The sequence below is a fragment of the Urocitellus parryii genome, chromosome 1, assembly GCF_045843805.1.
Source record: "Urocitellus parryii isolate mUroPar1 chromosome 1, mUroPar1.hap1, whole genome shotgun sequence".
NCBI lineage: Eukaryota > Metazoa > Chordata > Mammalia > Rodentia > Sciuridae > Urocitellus > Urocitellus parryii.
In genome coordinates, this window is record NC_135531.1 from 173127335 (window position 1) to 173145411 (window position 18077).

Consider the following 18077-nt stretch of genomic DNA (forward strand, 5'->3'; position numbering starts at 1 on the left):
ATAGGAGAGCATACCCTAAAAGATTTTTGTTAACTAGTATTTATATGCTAATATTTTTTTTCTCAGAATTGTGCTGTAGTAGATAGTATTTGGTAATATTATTCCTCAATATGTATTTTTTGGTTTTATTTTGACAATAATCTTTTGTTGTGTGTTTTGAGTTTTTTCCTTTCATGTTTTATTTAAAGTGATTTTTTTATCAACCACAGTTTATTTTGTCAGAACAACTTTGTGCTCAGTACTTAAAGTCATTCCACTGTATTTAGTATTTCCCTGTGTTCAATAGACCTGTTATTTATTCTCATCCTCCAGGTCAAAGATGAAAAAATTCATCAGAACCATGTTTTGTAATATATATATATATATATTAATGTTTTATCAAGTGGAAAAATACTTTGATTAAATGGAAAATAATCAGTTGGAAAAAAAAAAGTAGAGAATGAAATGAAATGCCCTGTAGCTGAGGACATGCCAATATTAGAAACGGTGAATACTTGATGGGGAAAGAAACACCCATATTTAAGAAAAGTGCTGAGCACTCACTTAAAACCAAGAACCAACATCAAAAGTCAAACATACCTTGTCACCTTGGAGGAAACCCCAAAGCTCCGAAAGTCAGTCTGACAGTACAAAAAGTTGCTTTCCTCCTTCTCCTTGATGATGCCTGTTCACTTAAGCTTCTATTATACAATATTCACCTTTATGTATAGCTCACTAGTGTGTCAATCAAGCTGTCTCAGCCCAATATGAGACCCAATGCAAGCAAAGGCTTTCTTTTTATTCCTTTGTCTTTACCCGGTGCCAAACCTAAGCCATTTTATCAGCCTTTTATATGCAGTTCCTAAAGAGACGTCTGTTACCTAGAACTTCTTTTCCATTTCCTGGAGTTTTCAAAAAATATCCTCTGTCCTTTAAAATACTTTTAAATTAAGAAATGTAGACCTCTCAGTCAGAACTGATACTGCCATGATGCAACCACCGATTGCCTAGGTTTTTATGTTTGAAACATCATCAAACAATGGATTTGAACAGAAATGGGAAACTTGCTGGGTTTAGCTCTGTGATATGTTCTCTTTTAATGGGTTTGTTCAGTTGCACAGACTTTTCCATGGGCATGAATGAGAAGCTTTAGGAGCAGAGATAGAATCACTGCTGAGGAAGTCTTATTGCTACCGATAAACCTCGACTTTGGGGTGAGCTCATGATAATATAGAAATAATAGCAGAACTAGGGAAAAAAAAGACCCACAAAACTTAGAGATATTGGGAAACAGTGTGATAGACTGGAAAGTTCAGAAACCTGAGAACAGGTTATCTGTCCTTTAGCCTCATGCCTTCACAGAAATACAGTGTTGCTGGGTATCATTGGAGATTGGGTCCAGGACCCCTTCAGATATCAAAATCTGCAGACATTGAAGACCTTCATGTAAAATACTGTAGTCTTTGCATACATCCTACTCACATTCTCTTGTATACATTACCTAATTTCTGGATTATTGTAATACTTACTACAATGTAAATTCTATGTAAGTAGTTATTATACTATATTGTTTAGGGAATGCTGACAAGAAAAAAAATGTCTGTTTAGTATAGATGCAAACTTTTTTTCAGATGTGGTTTGTTGAATCTGTGAATGTGGACTACAGAGATATGGAGGAGTCCCTGTCTTTACCTAACTGTTCTAGGTCTGATTTTCCCCATCTGTAAATATCCTTTGAACAAACAGAAAAAAACTTTTATTCTCATGCTGTATCCGATGCAGAATTAGACTTAGCATTTTGTTGTCATGTTTCTTTGTTTTCAGTTAACTCTGAACATTTATTCCATTTTTTTTCCTTGACTTTCACTATGTTGACATTTGAGGAGTACAGGAAATTTATTGTATAGAATATCTCTGTTTGTTTCTAACATTTCTTCATGCTTAGACTTAGGTTTTACATTTGTGGCCTGGCTACTGCAGAAAAGAAGGTGAGTCCTTGATGTCAGGTCAGAAGGCAAGTGATGGGCTGGAGATATAGCTCAGTGGTAGAGTACTTGCCCGGGAAGCATGAGGCCCTGGGTTCAATCCCTAGTACCACCAAAGGAAAGAAAAAAAAGGCAGGTGATGACCATGTCCTGGAGATGTTAACACTGACTGATCACTTGTATAGGGTGGGGACTTCCAGCTTACCCTGATGTGAAATGTCCATGTACATTTTTTTTATTAGTTGCTCAAGACAATACAATGATCTTGACATATCATACATTTGATTCAAATAGGGTATGAATTCTCATTTTTCCACGTGTACAGATTGCAGGATCACATTGGTTATACATCCACATGTATCCATACAGCAATCCTAGTGTCAGTTGTAAAGGACCATCCCTGACTCCAAGGATCTCTTTGATTTCACTCTTATCTTATCAAGGATGTTCTCCTTATCTGATACTGTTTTTTTGTCCATGCAAGCTGTGAGAAATGAGCCTCCTGAAGGAAGAAACCCAGTCTTATTTTCAGTGCCAGGCACACAGCTGGAACTCAATTAATGGGTCAAATGAACAGTGCCAGAGGGTTCTTTTTTTGTCATGAAATAGAGACCCGCTCAGGGAGGTTTTGTATGGATGCAGTGATCTTCTGTAATCCAGACTGTCCAGGAATAATTTCTGGCTGAGTTTCCTGGAGGCAAGGCTTCCTGAGAATTGAGGCAGTATGAGGAACACTGTCTCTACCTCCTTGCTTCCCCCTGCCTCTCTGTGCACTTGCTGTTCTCTTCCCTCTCTCCTGTGGCTGCCCATTATCAGTCAGTTGCACACCAACCTAATGCCTGCCTCCCTGGTGCATCAAAGATGCCTTGTGACTCTCACAGGTTGGTTGCCATGGCTTGCTGAGCTGCTGTCTCTGCCTGTCCATTGAATTCCTTAAAAAAAAAAAAAAAAAAAAAACTGGATCCACTGAGCTAAATCTGTTGAAACCAGGCCCTGCAAGTCACAGGTGACCAGTTTTTTTAGAAGGTGTGTGAGACAATGAACAGACGAATCAGTCAGGGCCTCAGCAAGAAAAAGGCCCTAAAGGAGGAGAATGTGACAAAGGGACTATGGGAAGGGTGAAGGAAAGCACAGGGGATCATGCTGGACAGGAAGAGGAATGCTGCAAGGGTGAGGCAGGGAGCAGTAAACAGAACTCATGGACAGAGAGGGACAAATCTGCACCCCCAGGTGAGAGAGGAACCGGGCTGCAGTGACTCTGCTGGGAAAGGGCAGAGGGAAGGCAGACACCCTGGCCTTGTTACCCTACTCCACCTCCACAGTCTGTTCCCTATCAGCCAAATCCAACTGGAAGACAGACAACAAGGAGGACATTTGGCATAGATCATGGAAGAGGGGGTGTGAGGGGCAAATGAAGATGTCCAACAGAGGGCCTTGCCAGTCTGACAAGACAGGACAAGACAGGGACACCAAGGCAAAGGACGGTTAGTTACCTAGAGACACAACTCACACTAGAAATCAAGTCTCATATTAGACAGGCCTTTCTGAAAAAAAAATATTATAAGGCATATTTCATGGAAAACAGTTCTATATGCACATATTAATAACTGATCTTCAATTTGATTACTGTAGATGTAACTGAGTAGTCTCTAGATAGAGAGTAGCCAGGTGTTAAATAGGTTTTTGAAGGCCACTTTGTCTTGAACAGTGTTCTCTGAATACTCAGAATTGCTGCCACTATAGTCATACTTTTGATTTAGGGCGATTTTTTTTTATTAAGAAAATGTGTGTGTGTGTGTGTGTGTGTGTGTGTGTGTGTGTGTGTGTGTGTAGCTGTTCTTAGTATCTAAGGGAGATTACAAACGACTGACTTTATTGTGCATACACAGATAGTGACACACACACACAAGGGAGAAAAGAGCCTCCCTTGTCTGGTTTGCTCTCGTCTGTGATATTAATCACAGATGCCTTAGCAAAAGTTAATTCCACATTTCTATTAAATGAAAAGGGCTTAAAGAAACTGAACCTGAGATGGAACATGAGGGCAGTAGTGGAGAATTGCTGTCTGATTGTTGGGCATGGGTACAAGGTCCCACTTGAGGACAGCAAAGCACCTTCAAGGAAGGGAGATAGAGGCCACACCTGGGCTCTCTTTAGAATTCTGCTCAGGGAATGTTTTTGTAGGAATCTTTAAGTCAGTAGGTGGACATGCAGTATCCCCAATAGTACATCTCCCATGAGATTGCTCCTCTCATCTAAATGAAACTAAACATAGTTTCATTTTCCTTTCCTTGTGTGATACCCAACCATGCTTTTGTGCACAGGTCAGACCCATGCCAATGATCCTATAGCTACAACTCCCCATGTTGGTGCAAAATATCTCCATAGTCTCAACAGTGGTCCCACTTTGCTGGACAATAACTGTGCTCAACACATGGGGGTGATTATGCCTCTCATCTCCATGACCTAAGAAGAAAGGACTCTGAGTTCTGTACTTTAGATAAGGAAGCTGAGACAAGCCACAGTTATTTGAGTGAAATACCTGACCTGGGGTGTGCTTTCTTCCCTGGCTCCCAACTTCTTGCTAATTGACCTCTTAGTATGCACTTACAGTAAATCCACTTCAATCTTTCCTACCTTACATCACTACCTCCTAAGTACTTCCAGAGTAAAAATGATCCTTTATTCTTCACTATCTTTCCTGGCTTGCAGCATGTGGCTAAGAGCAGATGAGCCACTAAATAAGTGTTGATTGTTGGGAGAGGGTCTTTCACCCACTCCACACCTGGCACCAGCACTCTCCCCCGACTTCAGGGTTGACAATACGAGGCCTGGTTTTGTCTTCTTTCACTCTTATTGGCCTTTTTGTGAGCAGTTCTCAGCCTCCTCCTTTAGAGATTATCTGCAATGGTGAGAAACCTCAAAAGAGAGCAAACCAGACTAGGGAGGCTCTTTCCATTCACCATTCGCTTCTCACTGGCTAACATGGTGTATCTCCAAGAGTGAAAATCCTGCTTCCTGGCTGAGCTGTGGATCTGTAGCTGAGGCTCCTGGCCTACCCACTCCCACCGCTAGATAGCGCTGCTCCCAAACGTTTAGAGGCTTCATCACTGGTTTCTAAAAAAGAAAAAAAAAAAATGATAGCAGCTCACAAAATACACAAAGAGTTTCTCAACAGGATTACTTGGTGTGAAAAGGTACCTCCCAGGATTAAATTAAGAGCTTTTAGAAACAGTTGGTGGATGGAACAATTTAAACCATTTCTGTGTTTTCTTAATTCCCAGTAAGATGATTAGCCAGCAAGCAGAAAATTGGTGAAATTCCTCTGAAAAGAACCAGGTTGCTGCATTAGTACCCTTAATGATGCAGAAATCATTTTCTTCCCCACCCCTCCTCCCTGTCTTTTAATCCTGAAATATAATCTTGCCACCTGGGCAAATGGAAATTTGAACTTAAAAAAAAATAGCCAGTAAATTTTATGAACAAAATAGTGTGGGTTAGATTAATGTCTAAGTCGCTGAAAGATATTAAGCAGTTGAAGATACTTTTTTCATGGTTTCCTTTTTTGGATATAGGGAATGTAGTCAGAAAAAGCACCTGGAATCTCCTAAAACAGGAGACTGTATCTGCAAATATAATTTTTAAAAGAGAAAGTATATGAAGGTACTAAACTCTGTTAACGTGTACAATTAACACATGCCAACAAAAAAACACAATATTTAGAAAGTGTAAACTATTAGTGCTATTTTTATTGCAGTTGTCTTATTGACTATGTGGGACTTGTTTATTGAATTGTGGCTTTGATGATTACCAGGCAAAGTTGTGTTTAGGTGAGAAAATAATCACAATGAGAGCGTATGGAGGTGGGGAGACAATATCAACAGTATATCTAAATGGATTAGACATTTTATTTTTTTTATTAGTTGTTCAAAACATTACATAGCTCTTGACATATCATATTTCATACATTTGATTCAAGTGGGTTATGAACTCCCATTTTTACCCCGTATACAGATTGCAGAATCACATTGGTTACACATCCACGTTTTTACATACTGCCATACTAGTGTCTGTTGTGTTCTGTTGCCTTTCCTATCCTCTACTATCCCCCCCTCCCCTCCCCTCCCCTCCCATCTTGAATTAGACATTTTAGAACAGAGAAATAAGAAAGCTAATGAAGAAATGAGCCATCTCTGATTTCTGCCCTTAAGAAGTTACAGTCTAAAAAAGAGAAAGAAAATATCACCACCTACAAGTAGTAATTTGGTGAGAACCAAATGTCAGTTAATTTAGGGCAAAGTATGGAGTGAACCTGTTGCGAATAGACTGCATTTTGACCCAACTAATAGGAAAATGTCTGAGGGTAAATGGACTTCAAGCATGAAAAAAAATGGAATAGACATGATTTGGTGAAGCCAAATTTGGGAAAGAATTTGGGTGTTGGAAGAAACATAACACCTCTGAAGATTCGCTGCAAAGGGAAGATGGGAAGAGATGGCCTGTTGAAATCAAGTCTCTGCAGCATGTTTTACGTTTAGGGTGGAGACTATCTTTCCTTAAGGATGCCAATTCACCTTTCGAATTAGGACCACTGCTCACCATTGAGGAAATATCAATGGAGTTGTAGTTTTCCAGTGTGGCTCTTCTATTGAAAGCTCTCATTTGAAAAGCATGATGCCCTGCACATAGGAGCTTTCACTCAAGACGGAGTCTTTGGTTTCCTTCCCAATCACTCTGTGTAAATTAGATTTTCTTTAGAATGAGATTCAGGGTACTTTTTCTCCCCTATTTCCCATTTAAGAAACCAGTGTGTGGTTGATTGAGAACTAGGAATGGAGACACAATTGTTATTGGAAATAAAATGTGAGAGTGGAGCCAACCAGAGAGCCATGGGTCTTTTTCAGGCAGCTACAAAAGTTGGTGCACAGTCTGCTCTCGGTCTTAGTTTCTCTGTCTGTGAAGGGGAAATAATATTCCCTGATGTTGCCAACCACACAATTGTGGAGTGGTACTTTAAGTGGAAACTCTCTAAGAAGTGAGGAAGATGATTCAAAACCAAAGATGTCTATCTTTATAAAAAGTATCACAGACATTAACGTATCTTCATTTAAATCTCTCCTACCAACATTCACAGGAAGTGATTCATTTTAATTCTGGATCAAATGTGTATTTATGCCCTTTGTATCCATAACCTTACAAAACTAGCATTTGTTGAACCCTTATTATGTACCAGGTACTGAAGCCCTTTCCTTCTATCAAAGAGAAAAAGAGATACAAAGATCCGAGAATAAGCTCTTTAGTATTTTTATTATTACATTATGTTTTTTCTTTCTTTCTTTTTCCTTTTAAGAGGTAGGGAAATACATAAAACTAATGGTGAGAAAGGCATGGATGTAAAGTTTTTTAAAAAGATGTTTATTTGGATGCTCATTTAAAGGTATCCAATCACATCATTGCCAAATAAGTTGGGCCCCAAAAGGCATTGCATTTCCTCTAGCATCTCAAGGCTGCATGTGGCCCTTTACTGGCCTCTTGGGTGGGGTGCTAGTCTGGGGTTCACCTCTTGAAGCTGTTAGTGCCCAGTGAAAGAGAGTCAGTGGAGGTAGCAGAGGCGGCTGCTATTGCTTGAATGTGACTTGTGGTCAATTTTAAGTATTCTAATTAATTGCACTTTTTAATTGTTCACATTCTCTAAAGTTTCTGAAATGAAGGGCACTGATTTTAAGAAAGGAAAATCAGCCACCAGCTGTTCAAGTCTGTGTGCTTTTCTTTCAATTTTCTCTTTTGGGTCAGATGCACACTGATTTTAAGAGGAGCTTAAGAAAGGGATTTGGCCCTTGGCCTCTGAGCCTCAGGGGAAGGGTCATGAGATTTGTGGCACAGACTAAGCTCAAGAACAAAAGCCTGAATAAGCACACACACATGCAATCTAGAAGTAGGGCTTGGGGATATTGAGAACTTTGGAATTGATGATTCTGGCAAAGCTACCTGAGGACTAGATGGGGAGTCAGGGGTCCTGGAAGTCAGCATCCAGAGCAACTGGTGACTATCACAGCCCAGGGTCAAGGGTAGAGCCATGGGGGAATTTAAAACAGGATCAACCGAGAGAGTCTCTTTGTAGGTCTTCATGTCTGTTGGACCTGGGCCCTGAGCTTGCAGGTGAATTCCCACTTCTATATTGCTGCCTACCTGCCTCACCTGTCAAGCATACTTCATAAAAGTAAAGGGTCACAGAAGTCAAGGAGATGATGAGCTGCAGCTGCTTTTCTGTGCTCCTGGGGCTGGTGCAGATGTGCTCTGCCTAGGACGGACACCTGAGTGTCCAACTCCTACTGTGCTCCTAGACACTCTCTGTACTAGGCAGTTGCTCTGAGTCCTCTGAGCCTAGTTAGGTCCCTTGCCTCTTTCATCTAGTAGCCATGACACCATCTTTTGTAATGATCCAGTTGTCTCACTCCCTTAGATAGTAAATTTCTCCAGGGCAGGTACCCCAGTCCCTGGCATGGTGGTTGGCATTAAAGATGTCCTCAGTATATTCTGAGAGAAAAGGAAGACCAGATAAGGCTTTTCAAAAGTTCAAGTATTTGGATGCCATCTTCACAAATTTCGCCATATCTGAGGGCTCTTTGTATTTAAACTAACATTTTTGATCAAATTATTTTTTGAGGGTTTTATTATGTATTTATTTTAAATTTTACTTTTAGATACAAATGATGGTAGAGTATATTTTAACATCTTTATACAAACATGGAGTCTATCTTATTATAACTGAGATCCCAGACTTGTGGATGTCCACGAGGTTGAGATTCACTGTGGTGTATTCATATTTGTACATGGGAAATTTGTGTCAGATTCATTCCACAGTCTTTCCTATTTCTGTCCCCCAACCAAATTTATTTTAAATCTCTTTTTTAAAATAACTAACCTTGCTTTTCAGCACTAATATTTGTGGGATGACAGCTTGCTCTGCTAGCAATATTTTTTCTAGTATACATTAAAATAAACACACACGGATTAAACAATTATACCTGAACCCTCACCTTGCACACCACTTATGCTCAATGTGCAGGCTTTCGGGTCCCTACTGGTCCCAAGATGGCTGAATTTCCCTGCTGCTCTCCCTATTGACATCCTCATCTCTGCTATTGCCACCCTGCCACTAGCCTTACCACCACCCCTACTGCCTGCCTGATTGCTTTTGACAGCTCTGAGGTCTCTCTTCATCTAAAACAAATCCAGCCATCCTCCTTTTTCCATGTGTCCTTAACTCTGTAGGACTACAATTCTGTATGAGCACAGTGCCTTTGAATCTTTGATAAGGTATTAAAGATTAATAAAGTGATACAAAGTAATGCCAACCATGGGCTCCAGGAAATGGAATTTGGGGCACAAGTGGGAGATTTCTTCAAGGAAGAAATTTAGGATGGAATAACCTTTTGGCATCACTTATGATGAATAGTCTTGACATTTTATTTAATTAAAAGTGATTAGCAGGTATGGTGGTAGATGCTTGTAATTCCAGTAATTTGGGAGGCTGAGGCAGGAAGATCACAAGTTTGAGGACAATCTTGGAAACTTGGTGAGACTCTGTCTCAAAAAAAATATGAAAGTGGGGGTACTGGGGATATAGCTCAGTGGTAGAGCACTCCTGGGTCCAATCCTCCATATTGAAACAAAAGTATTTATTGTGTGACTCTAATCTTCTCCATTGCAGGATCACACCATCCCAGCTCTATCTTTTGGGTCATTAGGTATTCTAATTCCTTTATTTGGATTCTTCTTATTTTCTTTCCTGGAGTTTTCTTGATAGGGTATAGTAGAGTAAATCAATCAGTGACTTCTGAGGATATAAAGGCTCAGTGCCTGGGTTTGTGACTATAATTGGACCTGTTTCCTGGTCACATGTCTGTGAGTACAAGGAAAATAATCAACTGCTCTATGAAAGCTAGAGTCAGGAAGGCCTCTGGGGTAGCCTCTGGGGTCATGAGAGCAGGTTAACACCTACCTCTGCGAGTTCCTAGCTCTGTGACTTTGAATAAGTCATGCATCTTCTCCCTTTTTTATGTAGAAGAGGGAATATAATATTTTCTTTATTCCATTCACACAGGGATATCAAGAAGAGGAGAACAGTGTGCCCTCATACTCATGCCCACATCATCTCAGGGTGCCTTATATACAGTCTGTGTCTAACTGTCCTGTAAATGTTGACTGACCCACTCAGGGTAAACAGCTTCTCCTTTCTTAGACTGAGGTCCATTGTATCATGTGGTCCTTCAATGAATGCTTCAGAATTGTGCAGAGTCTGGGGTAAGATAGCCCGCATTCCAGAATGCCATGAACCCTTAGAGGAACTGTATTTGATGCATAGATATCTGCAGTTGACATTGATTATGTTATTTCTCTTACCCTTTAAATTGGATGAAACATGACCGTAATATTTAGCCATTACATTCCAAATTCTCCTTGTGTTGACTCCATCACTTTAAAAAGCCTGTAGAGGAGGCTGTCAGCCAAATCTTTGGCAGTGTCTGCCAGGATTGTCTGAACGCCAAATAGGAGCCTCTGGGCCAAGAGTGGTTTTTGGCCCAGAGAGACCACAACACCTCACACCAACAGGGAGGGGAACCCACTGCCCATAAAACTCAGTAGAAAGAACAAAAAGAGACATTGAAGCCTTATAACTCAGAGAGAGTTTCAATGGTGTCTGGCAGATAAAGGCTCAAATTCGGGAATTTTAGGTCGGATTGTTGTCTCCAAGCACAGAGGTGACCTGCCCAGGGACATAGTGACCTCATTTTGTTCTGGAGAGACATGGATAGGTATCACAAGACTCTCATCTGACCAGGACTGAATGGTAGCCTCTGTTGAGAGGATAGATGTCTGACAGGATCAGTCAGGATGATGTAGAGTGTCAGGAGGGGCCTGACAAGGACAGGGAAGCTATTCACAAAGAGCCTTCCTCTGTGATGCCTGGATCCAATCTGATGTGTCCAGAGGTTCATTTCACAGGCTTGGTCCCCCTTCCCTACCCCAAAGCAAAATGATGTAACAGTGATAAAAACCACCACAAGCACCCTTTCCTGCATAAATCCATCCTTGTTATTTGTGCTAGGTTTGGAATCTCTGTCATCACAGACCACACCTAATCCAAATACGTGCCTGAACTCAGTTCTTGACCTACAATGTGATTAGTGAATTATGCTGGTTGGAGATGGAGGTAATATATCGTCAGCAGGCTATTCAGCTGGAGGAGGGAGCTCTTGAGTGTTCCCATAGGACCTGAATGAAAACATGATGTCTAATATTTCAGCAAGTGCCACCCCCCACCACCCAGGACTATTGCAAAACTGGCCATTAGGGCTGCTACTGGAATCTTGGCACATTCTTTCTGCCTTGTCGCTGAGAATTATGTGTGGAGTTATGTTGTGGCAGTGTACTAGAATGATACTAATCATGTCCAACTCTGTAATTTCTTTCCCACAAGGGACTCTGTGTTACTAACCAACTTCAAGCCTATCACAAAGATCAATTGATTTCTGTGACTCAGGATGGTATTTCTTCTTTAAAAATCATACATTTGATTACAATTGACCCACCTTTAGTCTACAGATAAACTCAGACCAGAAACCAGTCAGTCTGAGGGATGATATTCCCAGGATTACTTCTTGGTTTGAGTTTTATCTATACAGAAAGAACTGAACGAGTAGGCAGCATAGAGTAATTGTGCTTTGAAGTAACATTAAATCTGACTTAATGTAAGTAGTTTAATGACATGAAATGGCAAATGTCTTTTTGTTATTAAAAATTGGAGGGTAAGCTAGATAACTCCTAAACATAGTTAAAACTTCAAATAATACCAAAAGATAGTCAAAGTGAAGTGTCACCCACCTGACCCTTAGGCAGCAATTGTTGCCTGACTCTTTTTGTCACTGCAAAGGTTATCTATGTATATAGAATGCAGTAGAATGTAAGCTCCATATCTTACATTTGTTCTTATTCAGCACTGTATCTCCAGCTTCCAGAATAATATCAACCATATAGAAGGAGCCCAACAAGTATTTGTCCAATAAATGAGCAGTGTGAAAACACACACACACACACACACACACACCACACACACACAAGTGGTATACTGTAAATACTGCTCTGAACCTTCACTTTTCATTTGATGCATTTTGTAGCTGTACCTATAAAGTTCACTCATCCTATCAGCAGTTGTCTATTATTCCATTCTATACATGCACATGATTTCTTCCAATTCCTTAATAATTGTTGTTTAGGTTGTTTCTGTCCTTTTTCTATTGACAATAAGTTGCAATGATATATATATATATATATATATATATATATATATATATATCCATACATATGTTGTCCATATATGTCTATACATATATTGTATGTCTACCCATGTATGTCTATATATGTATTATACATGTATGTTTATATGCATATATACACATACATACACACATATGTGTATATATGTGTGTGTGTGTGTGTGTATTTAAAGAGAGATTTTATCTACAAGATATGTTTCTGATTAGGCTAGGATAATATCTATAAAATAAAATCTTAGAATTACTTGGTCAAAATATTTGGTATGAAATGACTGTTTTTGTTTATTTGTTTTTTTTTTTTTTTTGGCACTGAGGATTGAACCTAGAGGGACTTTACCACTGAGCCACCTATCCAGCCCTTTTTGGTTTTATTTTGAGATATTGTCTCACTAAGTTGCTTAGGGCCTCACTAAGTTGCTGAGGCTGGCTTTTAACTTGTAATCCTCCTGCCTCAGCCTCTCAACTCACTGGGATGACAGGTGTGTACCACCATGCTTGGTTGAAATGATTGTTTTCTAAGTAGCTAACCATTGTAAACTCTAAGGAGAGTCTTAAAATTTCATTAGTGATGAAAAGCCTTGCCTGGCTGTACCTTCTGCTGGAACTCCCTTCCCATGGTCATTTAATTAGAGAATTCCTAGTTAGTTTTCCTGAACCACCTACATGTTACCAACTCTGTGGAAATCTTCACTAACGTCTCCATAGAGAATGAATATCTACCTCCTTCATATCTCCATATTACTAGACACATATTCCTGTGGTTGCAGTCATTATAATAAATTATTGTCTATTTATATACTGGTTTTCCCAACTAGACTGAAAAATCCTTGATGAAAAGGGCTGTTTCTTATTTCCTTTCTGTATCCCCAGAAAGTGACTGGTCCAAGCCTGCTATATCATAGGTTCTGATAAAGATTTATTCAATACTGGGAGTAACAGTGGATTTCACAGTTCATTGTGGAGAAGAAAACTACCGTTTTTTGCTCAAGGCTGAAATTTGGACAGTGGTGGAGATAAGAGACATATATGATATTAGTCCTGGGAGACTCAAAAATAACACTGGAAAGCTAGATGGGTGTTAGATCCAGCCCCACCAGGAGAGTGTATGATGTACAGTAAGCTCACTGGGCAATAGGAGTCAAGTGCACAGAGTGTCTGTAGGTTAAAGTTGGACAACTGGTCTGCAACCTGGTGGATGCAGATACAAAGAAAAAAAAAACAGGGCAAGTTGAAACCCAGGCAGTTATTTGAGCAGAGCAGAAAGATGAAAGCAGAGTGAGGAATTAAGATGGGTTGTCTGGGCTCCAGGGGATACTATCTCTAAGGACCAAAATTAGTGGCCTGATCCTTCCAGCCAGAAGAAATGAGAGCATATGCAGACTTGTTCAGGGGAGTGGGTGCTTTGTGAAAGGAAGCTTATTGGGTATTAAATGAAATGGAACTTTCCTAGGACCTAGAAAAAGTGTATTGATTATCTAATGCTGTGTAACAAATTACCCCCAAACATGGTAGTTGCAAACAGTAAACAGTTATTATCTTGTGGTTTTTATGGGCTAGAAATCCAAGAGCAGTCCTCCTGGCAGTCCTCCCTAGGCTCAACTAGTGGAATTTACTTCTGAGCTCATTCACATGGGTATTGGCAGGCCCTGGTTTCTTGCTGGAGATGACTGGAAACCTCTTTTCCTCTAGGCAGGGCTACTCCCTAGACTGTCTGAATATCTTCAATTCATGGCAGATTGCCTTCCCCAAAATGAGTGATCCAAAAGAGTGATCCCAAGACAGAAATCACAATTTTTAAGAACCTAATTTAAGTCTTAGAATCCAATAATCTTTTGTAATCAAATCCACTGACAGATCATCACTTCTGCCATTTTCTATTAATCATATACACCAATCCTGTGGGAGGAGGCTCCAGGAGGCTATGAATTTCAAGAGGTGGGGATCACTGGGTGCCATCTTGGAATCTGGCTGCAGAGAAATGAGCTACACAACACCCTGACCTCATTGTAACTAGAACTGCAAGACCAGAAGTTGCAGAATCTGTTGTATTACTGACTCGTTTATAGGCTTTTGGGTCATTTTCTCTGGCACTGCTGCTAATTTCTGCACATCTGTTCTATCCTCTGCTAGATTTACTCATGGACTTACTCTCCTCATTCCATCAGTTGACTGGCATATGGTCTTACAAATGTTCTCTGGTCTAACTTTACTCATGCTCATATAACTTTATGTCTCCTTCCTAATTCTTAGTGCTTCAGCTACTTAATTCTAAATTTCCTAAAGATAAATCTAATTATTTGAACTTATTTTTTTTTTTTTTTTACATCAAATCATAAGAAGGAGGTCAGCATAGAGAAGCAGTGAGGTTAAGTGTCCAGCAGGGGCCATCAGTCATGCCTGGGGGCTGAGATTCAGTGGTTCCCAATAGGATCCCTTAGGTATAAATATGCAAGGCTTTGGCCAAATTTCTTAGGGTAAATGCTGGGCAACATCTCTAGTGATTAAGAATACAGCCACAGTAGGACCTAATTCTTGTTCCTAATTTACTAGCCATGTTTCTTAGGTAAACTATATATGCCATCTTGTAAAAGAAGGAAAATATTATAGTATGGTGTTTGAAAGCATAGTCACCAAAGTTAAATGAGATTATGCACATAATGTTTGGCATGGTGCTGGGAACATAATAAGCTTCAAAAATGCTAGCTATAATTTCTAATGCTATAGCTTCTTGTAGATTATATATCTGGGGCCAATAGATGGAGGTGAAGGAAAGGCCTCTATTAGCTCCATTCATTCAACAAATAATACTTGTTAATAATGCTTTCTATTTGGTGAAATTTGCTTTTTGGTCTTAAGATATGTGTTGACATTTGATCTATGGTTGACTCATTCTCATATCAACAAAAGATGATTTGAGCTTTTTTTATTTTTAAAATTTTATCTACAAGTGCCTGGTTTCTCTAGAACCTTCTCTCACTTTTCATAGATAACATCTGTGTCTCTTCTACCAGGAAGAGGTAACAATGGGTAATGGAAAAAATCCTGGACTTGGCTCAAGCTGTGGATTTGAATCTTGGCACTGCCTTTGACTGGTTGGCAAGTTAGTTGCATTCACTGAACTGGTTTTCTCCTCTCTAAGATGGTTGTAATAAAACTTACTTCACCTCACATAAAGCCATAGGGTGTGGTGAAGAACTCAGACTCTGAAGCCAGACCACTGAGTTCAAGTTCTGGTTCTGCCTTTTACAAGATGACTCTGGATGAGTTACCTAGCCTCTTGGTGTCCAGGTTTCTTAATCTGCATCATGATAATATCAGCATTGTGCCCATGGGGTTGGGCTGGGAAGGTTCCTTGGGCTGATGCAAGCAAAACTTATAGAGCAACCTGGTGCATGGTAATTGCTACATAAATGTTATCTGTCTTTATGCAGTTCTGTTCCTAAGAACCAATAACAGTGTTTAACTAGCTCCATCAGAAATAAGAGCAAAACAAAGATCAGAGATATTTAGAGGTTGGAAGTCATGTGTTTCTTTTTGTTATCTTATCTCTCCCAGGAATGTTTTGTATCAGTCTTCTCTCTTACACTGTCAGGAAAAGCATGGTTCAAGGTTGCTACTACCTAGCTCTATGGATCCACAGCTTCTTGAAAAGGGAGTCACAGTTACATGTTATTTTCAAGAATTTCTGACTTATTCTTTTTCTCTGTGTGTGTTTTAAATATGTTTCTACTTTGTTTCATCCTCTGAGTTCCAATTTCAGTCCCCAGTAATGTTTTCATTGAGTGTTCTTTTCTTACAAGTCTGTCCTTTCCAGTGGCTTAAATTCTCTTCTCAGTGAAGGAGGCTTACAAACATGAAAATCTGGTCAATCTTTCCTCTCTGAATTTGAATCCTTTGAGAATTAGACTCAATGCATGTAAAGACGTTTTTTTAAAGCTAAATTCTTGTGTCTCTTCACCTCTGTGAATGATCCTGCCCTGGCCTTGGGCACCCAGAGACCAGGGACATCCATTCTTTGGTTCAGCAGTTTCAACACCCATTGTAAGAGAAGAATTGTGCAAGGCATGAAAAACACAGATAAGTGCCCAGCCCCATCCTTGGGCTTCATGATGAGGGAAGGATGCACGTGTTGTGAGAGTGTGGCACGTGTGGGTGAGCCCGAGGAAGGAGGCATCTGATTTGCATGGGGACAGGAATCACTCAGAAGAAGCTTCAAGGAGGAGGTGAAGCTTGACCAGAATGTTAAAGGTGGGAAGATTTTCAAAAAAGTGAGGTAGGAAAATTCAAACAAAGGATAGTTTGAGCCAAAATAAGAGAAGAGAGATAGCCAAGAGCTGTAAGGACCTGAGCACCTCCCTAGCCAGGCGCTCCGCCAGGGGCCCTTCCCCGGGCCTCTGCAGATCTGTCTCTGGCATTTGTCTTGCCTCTCATTCCCCTGTACCCTATTCATCCCTCCATTGCTTTGTCGTTGTTTTGATTTGATTATTAACTTTTTATTATGAAGCATTTCAAACAGGCAAAAACGGATAGAATCATGAACTCCAAACACCCTTCACCGTTTCAATGATAATTCTGTATCTCCACCCAGAACCTCCCATCGATGTTATATTGACTCAAATCTCATACATTACATCATTAGATCCACAAACATTCCTAAGAGAAAGGTAAGGAACTTCCAAGAAGCATAACCAGGACAGAGTACTCATAATTTAAAAACAAATGAAAGATAGTTTCTTGATATTATCATATATCTAAATCTTAGCAATGGCTTTGTTTTTCACATTTTGTTAACCAAGATTTGAATAAAATATATATTTGTGCTTTACTGAGCTTATCTTGTTTTAATTTTGTGTACTGAAGATTGTATCCACAGGTCCTCTACCACGGAGCCACATCCCCAGTCATTTCTATTTTTAATTTTGAGACAGGGTTTCACCTAATTGCTGAGGTTAGCCTTGAACTTATGAGTTTCCTGCCTCAGTCTCCTGAGTTTTTGGGATTATACACATGTGTAATCATGCCTGACTGAGTGTTTTTCATTTGTAAGTGTTTTTCATTCTATAGGTTCTCCATTCATCCATCTCTCTCTTATCTCTTTCCCTTGCAATTTATTTGTTAAAGAAATCAAGGCTTTTGTCATGAATTCCCACTGTCCTCTACAGTTGGGTATTGCCAATTGTTTCCCTATAGTGTCAACATGTTTGTTTTCCTGTCTTTGCATTTCAAATGAATTGGTACGTATATTTATAGAGTTGATATATGGATTAATTTTTTTTTGGCAAGACAACCTCAAATGGCACAGGAGGTACATAACTTCCTTCTTTCTCTTTTGATAGTTATTGCTTACAACCATTCATTCATAATAAGCAGCAAGATGGTAGTATAATAATTCTATCATTTTTTTCTTCATTTATTGGTGGAAATATTTTCATGAGGATAAACTCCTCTTCATTTAACATTTGTGGGGCAGATTTAATGTGGAAAAGACCAGATAAATGCATGATTTTTTTCCCCTTATCAGTTAGTTTCCTAGCATTGTTCAGTGGGCACAATCAGTCTTTCTTTTTAGCATCACGGTGAAATAGTTTATTTAATATTTATGATAAATTGCAATCAATTGTGCTCATTCTCCTGATTTGATGCTGGAATTTCCCTGGGTTTGTTCTGTGGTAGCTTCTCCAAGTCGGCTCTGAGTTCTTTCTACACAAAGAGTTCTTCCTATCAAAGTAGTCTTTGATAGTTTCTTATTATCTGACATAATAAAAGATGTTCC

At 39.6% G+C, this 18077-nt stretch overlaps 1 non-coding gene across 1 annotated transcript; it reads left to right on the plus strand.

Moving 5' to 3' along the window:
* The first annotated feature begins 2007 nt into the window (after window positions 1–2007).
* Window positions 2008–2079, plus strand: Trnap-ggg (transfer RNA proline (anticodon GGG)). Its single transcript has one exon. It is a non-coding gene; the product is annotated as a tRNA-Pro (tRNA).
* Window positions 2080–18077: the final 15998 nt, after the last annotated feature.